The sequence below is a fragment of the Mus caroli genome, chromosome 1 (genome assembly GCF_900094665.2).
Source record: "Mus caroli chromosome 1, CAROLI_EIJ_v1.1, whole genome shotgun sequence".
Taxonomy (NCBI): Eukaryota; Metazoa; Chordata; class Mammalia; order Rodentia; family Muridae; genus Mus; species Mus caroli.
Genome location: NC_034570.1, coordinates 91,541,952 through 91,549,533, shown reverse-complemented (window position 1 = coordinate 91,549,533; position 7,582 = coordinate 91,541,952). Strand labels below are relative to the sequence as shown.

Sequence of the window (7,582 nt, the reverse complement as noted above, 5' to 3'; positions counted from 1 at the left end):
GCAAATATTTTAAACAGGAAAAAAACTTGGGTCTAAAGTTTTGTGGGTAGGTTGGTGTCCTTATCCCTCCACTAGTGGCCTTGTCTGGAAATAGGTGGTGGCCTCTTCAGCTTCCATGTCCCTACTATTGGGCATCTTGACTAAGATCAACCAAATTTACTCCTGAGAGCCTCCCCCATCTCAGGTCTCTGAGACTTCCTAAAGATTTCTCCTACCCCCAGCAGCTGCAGATTTCCATTCATTCTCCTGGCAGCCTCAGTCTGTCCTCTATCTCTCTGCAAACCTGATCCTACCTGCCCCATTCTCACCCTTTCCCCTCCCCAACCCACTTCCTGCCCTCCTTCTGCCTTCCATGAGTAACTTGTTCCCTCTTCTAAGTTTCATTCAAATATTCTTACTTGACCTTCCTTTGTGTTTAACTTCTTTGAGTCTGTGGGGTATATCATAGGTGTTCTGTATTTTATGGCTAATATCCAATTATCTGTGAGTACATACTATGTGTCTTAGTCACTGCTGTGAATACACACATAAGCAAGACAACTCTTATAAGGACAACAATTAATTGGAGATGGCTTACAGGTTCAGAGATTCAGTCCATTATCATCAAGCCAGGAGAATGACAGTATCCAGGCAGGCATGGTGCAGGTAGAGCTGAGAGTTCTTCTCATCTTCATGAGAAGGCTAATAGGGGAAAATTGGTTTGCAGGTAGCTTGGACAAGGATATTAAAGCTCAGGCCCACAGTAACAAACCTAATCCAACAAACATATTAAAACCATCACATTCAACTACCTGGGCTCCATAGGCTTGTTCAAACTCATGAGTCTATGGAGAACATACCATGTCATTGCATAATAAAAGGTACATTTAGTACAACTTCTAAAGTCCCCATAGTCTATAGCAGTGTCAACAATGTTAAAAGTCCAAAGTTCAAAGTCTCTTCTGAGATTTGTCCAATCGTTTAACTGTCATCCCCAAAGTAAGACAGAACGCAGCTTGGCAAACTCCAAACTGCATCTACATGTCTGATTTCAAAGTGTTCTTCAGATCTCCCACATCATTTGCATCTCTATGACTGCAGCAAACATCTTTCTCCTGGGCTGGTTCCACTCTCTATTAGCAGCTTTCCTCAGCAGATATCCAATAGCTCAAGCATCATGAACATCTTGGTCATCTACAAGGCAACTTCACAATTACAGCTTCTTGTTCCAATGTATGAAATCCACAAATGATCTTCTGAGCTCCTAAAATGGGCATATATCACTTCTCCAGTTCTGCTCTTTGTAGCACTCTAGACTCTGGTTGTCTCTGTTGTGCTGCTGCTCTTGGAGTCCTACCATGGAACTGTCATCTCCAATATGCTGTGGTCTTCTGCTGCAACTAGGCTTCATCAATACATTCTCATAGGCTCTCCTTGTGGTTTCAAGCTTCAGCTTCTTTGCATAACCACTTCAGTCCTTGGCTGTCAATAGCAACTGATGTTGTACCTTCACCAATAGCCTTCCATGGCCTCTCTTAGGGCCAAGTTCCAGATGCTTTTCAGGACACTTCATGTCTTCAAAACCCGGGTGACTCTTACATGTTACCAAGTACAGCTGCACCACGAGGTATAACATTTGTGCTCTTAGAAAACACTTACCATATTTCACCTTAGTGAAGTTGGGCTCTTATTCTTCCATTAACTTCTTTGATCCAGCTGATTGTCATCAATTGTCCCAGTAGTCTCCTTCTCCTCTTGACTATGCAGCTAGAGGAAAAAGGCAAAAACAATTGAGTTCTGATGCTTTCTGGGCCTGGAACATGACCCCATGTAATATTATGTCATCACCAGCTTTCTGTTTTCCAACTCCTTTGCTGTCTATGCTTGGCTGTCCTGGAACTTGCTCTGTTGATGGACTTTGAACTTAGATATATGCATATTTGTCTTTTACGCTCTGTGATTAAAGATGTAGTCCACCATGCCTGGATTTAAGTTTTTCTCTACTTGGAACTTGTTCTGTATCAGGCTGGCCTTGAATTCAGAGATCTGCTTTCCTTTGCCTCCTGGAATTAAAGGCTTGTATTATCATTCTGGACCTAAATTTAGCTGGGTGGGATCTTGACCAAACATCATTACATCCTTAATTCAATTTAATAATCTTGAACACAGGATTCAGCTCAATTTCAATTCCTGGTGCCTCTTTAATACTTAAATGATATATTTTGTAGTTTCCTTTTCTACATTTGCTATGCTTGTTCAGAAAGCTCGCCATAAGACTGATCTTTAATAACCATACAACAGAATTTATACCAGGCTGTTTCAAGACTTTCCTTTTCAAAGCAATTAATCAAAATCTCTTCACCTTAGCCTAAGACCAGTTCCCTAGACAATGGCAATAATCAGTCATATTCTTCAGCAAAATAGCACAAAAACAATCTGTACATCACATTCTAACATTCTTCTCTACTGAAACCTCTTGATCTAGGTATACACACTTTAAATCACTCTGAGCAAGAAGGATTTCTATATTACTACTAGGATAGAACATTAAGCCCCACTTAAAGGATCCCACTGCTTTCCAGATACAAAGTCCTAAAATCCACATACTTTGAAACCTGGTACCAACTTTTGTCTTAGGGTTTTACTTCAGTGAACAGACACCGTGACCAAGGCAATTCTTATAAGCACAACATTTAATTGGGGATGGATTACAGGTTCAGAGTTTCACTCCATTATCATCAAGCCAGGACCATGGCAGCATCCAGGCAGGAATGGTGAAGAAGGAGCTGAAAGTTCTATATCTTCAGCTGGAGGATTCTAGGAGAAGACTGACTTCCAGGCAGCTAGAACATGGCAACAGTGATACAACTACTCTAACAAGGCTATAACTCCTAATAGTACCACTCCCTGGGCCAAACATATACAAACCATTACATCATGCATGCCATTTTGGGTCTGTGTTACATGACTAAGGATGATATTTTCTAGTTCAATCCATTTGCTCGTAAAATTCATGATGTTGTTGTTGGTTTTTTTCTTTAAAAAATTATGGATGCTTCAAAAAATTATGTTTCATTCTCATATATGCTTACCTTCTCTGTATCATTCTAATGTTAGTAGAAGTGTTACTGAAGTGACAACATAGTTTCTTAGTGATTATAAACTATTGACACATTTCTACAAAATTTAAAGAAATACCACATAATCAGTCAATATGGGATGTATTTATTGTACTCAGAACTTTGCATTGACCCTAGCAAAATTGCTCTCAATATTGATGTCACCTTATTGTATGCACACATGGAAAAAAGAATCAAATGGGATAGACAGCATTCCAAGTATACAAAGAAGGTAAAACTACACATGTAAGTGTCAATTAGCAGCAACCAAATAATCAGTACAGGGTCATTCCAAAGCCATAGCTGCATGGACTAGTGCTACTTCCTTTGACCAGCCTCTTGCCTCAGTGAACAGTGTCAATGCAATTAGCATGGAGTAAATACTTATATTGGCCAAGATTATGCTCTTTTCTAAAACACATCATGAATCAAAAGAATACATTGTTGAACGAGTATCAACTGTGGAGTGTAAAATTAAAATCTTGCCAGAAGGTCAAAATTAATTTTGAAAACATTGTGGAACAGGAGGTTTCTTATAAAGAAAACTGAGAAAGCAAACACTACATGAGTCCTGCAACTAAAAGGGAAAATCATGCACCCAGAGGCTTCTCAACTTTGCTGGTTACAGAACATTGATCCTGGCTTCAGCTGTTTGTAAAAGTTCTGCCTGAAATAGTTCTTTCATTTGGGCATAATGGAGGCAAAATGTGGCTTGACAGACCTTAGAGGCTGAGCAGATGATAAAAGAAGGCCAACATCTTCCAGGCATGCCTAAAATCCATGGTTATCAAAGACTGAGTGGGAGGAAATGCCTTCTGATGCTAGACGGGATGTTAATAATACACTATGCACCACAATCAATATCTTCTGAAAACATAGTTGCCCTCAGAGCACACAGCATGTGGAGAGTTCAGTGGTCCCCTCTCTTCATTTCTCCCAGGCAAGTCTTATCAACAGAACAGTTTCTAACTGAAAACACAAGACACAGTTTGAAGTTTTTGTTCTTGTAGGCATGAAAGTGTGTATGATCATTCATGTGCAGATATATGTAAATTTGCTAGTTTGTATATACATTCATGTGGAGGTCAAAAGTCAGCTTCAGCCTTCATTCTTTGGATACTGTCTAACTTGGTTTTTGACACAGGTTCTCTCATTTGCCTGAAACTTGGCATAATGATTGACCATTTCTTTCAGAAATTTGCCTGTTTCTAGTCATGTTCCATACCTAGTTTTAAAAAACAGTGATTACCGAGGAGCAAACTCAGGAACTCATGCTTGTGGAGAAGTTCTTTCTTTACTGGCTAATCTTCTTAGCCTCAATTTTCAGGGTTTTGAGATTCATATTCATGCCTCTCCTTCATCTCAAAAGAATAAAATGTAATAAAGATGTTAAATATTTTGACTTACACTAATCATATGCCTAGCATATTCTCTCTACATGTACATATTATATACAATTAGATATTAAAAACACAATTTTTTCAATATATAAAAATTAATAAATTTCCTATACATGTTTTTCTAACCATATTTGTTTCTATTTATTTGTAAGTGTGCATAGTTCTGTGAATGTGCACCTTGGTTTATATGCCCTGGGAATCTATAGAAGCCATCAGACCCTGTGGAGTTGGAGTTACATGAAATTGTCAGTTAGTTAGTATGGGTGTTAGGAATTCAATAATGATTATCAGAAAGAATAGCAAGCTTTATTAATCACTAAGCCATCTCTCTACCTTCATATAGATAGATAGATAGATAGATACATACATAAATACATACATACATACATTCACACACAGAGACATGCACATATGTCCCCATACATATATTCATATTCAAGAATACATATTTTGATGTGAATATTAAAAACCTATATTTTCAGATAAAGATACAATATTTATAGTTATCTATAAAATGGAAAAAAGAAGAAAAAAGTCACTCTAACCTACTAACATCTGTTTTGTGGTGTGTTCAATTCCCTTTGCTGTTTCATTATATGAGCATCATTCACTGAACTTTTTAAACGCTCATGGCTTATCTTTATTTCTTTCACTTGAGAATTTCTCATTTCCCACTTTATTATAGGCTTATATACCACAACATAGTGGTTTTAAGTATTGTTTCTTAAGTGAGGTTGGATGACTATGCTTGTTGACCCACTAATTCCAACCTATACCATCCTGGGCAAATGGAGGTAGTTACAGTTTCCCAAGAATGCATGCAGAATTATCTTGTGCAGAGCAATAATCACTATTATGACAATTATTATTTACAAAATGAGTTTCAATAAATCAAGTAATAGGTAAAGGTCCTGAGACAAGCAGAGTCATGTTTCAATTGAAGACTTACAAAAAAATGTCCAAAAGAAAAAAATATATTATCAGACTAAAATCCAAATGTCCCATGCTCTATAGAATGTGGTGACCAGTCTTAGTAATTTTAAATGCTTTATTTACATTTCTCTCTTTCTCTGTCACTCTCTGTCTCTGTTTCTCTCTCTCACACACACACAGTGTGTGTGTGTGTGTGTGTGTGTGTGTGTGTGTGTCTGATGATAGAAGATATGATTGAACAGGGCATACAATGTCTTTATGTATCAGGCTCCAATCATCATTTTGAGATAGGATCTCATGGTATGCACAGAACTGTATTCAAACTCAAGTCTTCATCCTTGTATAATGAGTACCTTTATCCACAGAGGTATGCCCTCAGCTTCAGGATCAGTCTAGTTCTTGGTAATTCCAACTGAATATCCACAGTATTGGTGATTAAAATAATTTATTTACATTTTGATTGATTATTCTAAAGCATAAATTATGATGATTGCACAGTATTTAATTGAAGAAGATATTAAAGTATATTCTTCAAATGCTGATATTTAGCATTATATTTTTTCACATTTTAATAGTAAAAATGATTTCAAAACAGAGGAAATGTCTTTGGTAAAACTCTATGAAAAATAAGATATGATTTCCATAATTTAGTTCTCAAATAAAAAAATTAGTGGGTCAATGAGTAAGTTCTTTTATAAATTAGATATTTTTTTTATTTACACTTCAAGTTTTATCCCTTTCCTCATTTCTCCTCCAACTCCCCCCCCCATCCCATTTCCGTTCTCCCTGCTGACTAACCCACCCAGTCCCTCTTCCATGTACTGGTATTTCCCTACACTGGGGCATCAAGCCTTCACAGGACCAATGGCCTCTCCTCCCATTGATGTCCTGCAAGACCATCCTCTGCTACATATGTGACTGGAGCCATGGGTCCCTCCATGTGTACTCTTTGCTTGGTGGTTTAGTCCCTGGGAGCTCTGGTTTGTTCATATTGTTGTTCCTCCTATGGGGCTGCAAACCCCTTCAGCTCCTTGGGTNCTTTCTCTAGCTCCTCCATTGGGGACCCTGTGCTCAGTCTAATAGATGGCTGTAATCATCCACTTCTATATTTGTCAGGCACTGGCAGAGCCTCTCATAAGGCAGCTATACTACTAAAATCAGGGACTAGACAAGACTGTCTATACTCTCCCTATTTGTTCAATATAGTACTCAAAGTACTAGCCAGAGCAATTAGACAAGTAAGCTCTTGAGTGCAGTGTCAACCATGCTTCCTGGAAGTGGCTACTTGGTCTAACCAAAGTAGTATTCTCTTGTCTCAGATATTACTGATCTCAGAAAGCTGACATTTTATCCAACCTGTGAACACTAGAAGGTCTAAATTCATTTCCCAGTATAATTTTTAATTTGATGCATGGAACATTGTGATACTGAGGAGTCGAAACTGTGAAGATAATGAGTTTCATCCCTGTTCCCTTTTTTGTTATTAATTTGGTCTAGCTTCAGAGTCCTCACATAGACTCTAGTAGACCTATCAGTCAAATTCTTCCAGAACATTCTATTCCTTTCTCACAAATCATAGCACACATTTTATGCCTCTGGTGTCATCTATCACACATAGCCTTCTCAAAGTTTATCAATTACCCTTGTGTTTATACTGCAACTAATTTGCATGAATCCCATCTCCAACAAATTGAGCTTTACATCTGTTTAAGAAAATAAACATGTGTATCATATTAATGATAAATATAAGTATTATAATTATTATAGTGTTATATACTATAATAGCATACTTATTAATTATTACAATGTATAATTATATAAACATTATTATAACTATGCGATAAAGTACAATATACTTATATGCCTTTTTTAATAAAAGTATCTACTGACTAACTACAAAATTACAAGAATTTTATGTGGCAGATATTCAGTTGTGATCATTTACAGATTTATAATTTGAAATCAGTTACAAACTTAATTTTATAAAAAAATTAGTTTTATTTTTAAATTATTTACTATAACTTTAAAATAGCATACAATGTGTTAGAAAATACTGGCGAGGATGTGGAGAAAGAGGAACACTCCTCCATTGTTGGTGGGATTGCAAGCTTGTACAACCACTCTGGAAATCAGTCTGGCGGTTCCTCAGAA

The 7,582-nt window shown here is 37.1% G+C and overlaps 1 pseudogene; it reads right to left on the bottom strand.

The window, feature by feature from the left end:
• Positions 1–3,020: 3,020 nt before the first annotated feature.
• On the bottom strand, positions 3,021–3,118 carry LOC115032395 (annotated as a pseudogene).
• Positions 3,119–7,582: the final 4,464 nt, after the last annotated feature.